The 750-nt window shown below is 31.6% G+C and overlaps 1 non-coding gene across 1 annotated transcript; it reads left to right on the top strand.

The window, feature by feature from the left end:
• The first annotated feature begins 243 nt into the window (after window positions 1-243).
• On the top strand, window positions 244-315 carry TRNAP-UGG. Its single transcript has one exon. It is a non-coding gene; the product is annotated as a tRNA-Pro (tRNA).
• The last annotated feature ends 435 nt before the right edge of the window (window positions 316-750 follow it).

Genomic DNA, 750 nt, shown 5'->3' with positions numbered 1-750 from the left:
TTACATTCATCCACTCAATTCCATGTATTTACATATTGAACATCTCAAATTTTTTTTTTTTATATTTATACCATTCAAAATTTTTATATCACATAAAAAATATCATTATTTTGACTTTTAAAAAGTTAGATACCATAAATAAATTTATGACGAATATGTATACATATATATACTAAAGTTAAGGCACTACATATGTAAATGCCATTACAACATTAGTACTATTATAGTCTTTAACACCACAAAGGGCGTTTGGTCTAGTGGTATGATTCTTGCTTTGGGTGCAAGAGGTCGCGAGTTCGATTCTCGCAACGCCCCATTTTTTGAAATTTTGGTTTGATTGACTTGAACATATGGACGGATAAACAAACACATACATCGAGACATAGTTGTTGGGTCTAGTTTTGTTTCTGTAAGTCACTGGTTAGAATTACACATATTATCTTTTAAGCTCATTTTTTCCTTAAAAGAGGAGATTTGAGTGCTCGAAAGGGGTAGCGCACTGGTTTTGGAAAAAGTCAAATCATGTTGACTCACATCTAACTTGATAATTAATCTAACTCACATACAATCCAAAATATGAACATGATGATTAGATCATGATGAAAAATATATGGACTCACATCTAACTTAAGAGTATGCATATACACATACCTGAGATGTAGTAGCGGAGTGTAGTTTTTGACAATGAGGTCACGGGTTAGAATCATGCATATTACTTTTTAGGCCCACTTTTCTCTTAAGAAATAGATA

This window comes from Phalaenopsis equestris, unplaced genomic scaffold, assembly GCF_001263595.1.
Source record: "Phalaenopsis equestris unplaced genomic scaffold, ASM126359v1 Scaffold224165, whole genome shotgun sequence".
Taxonomy (NCBI): Eukaryota; Viridiplantae; Streptophyta; class Magnoliopsida; order Asparagales; family Orchidaceae; genus Phalaenopsis; species Phalaenopsis equestris.
This window is presented reverse-complemented; position numbering and strand designations above follow the sequence as displayed.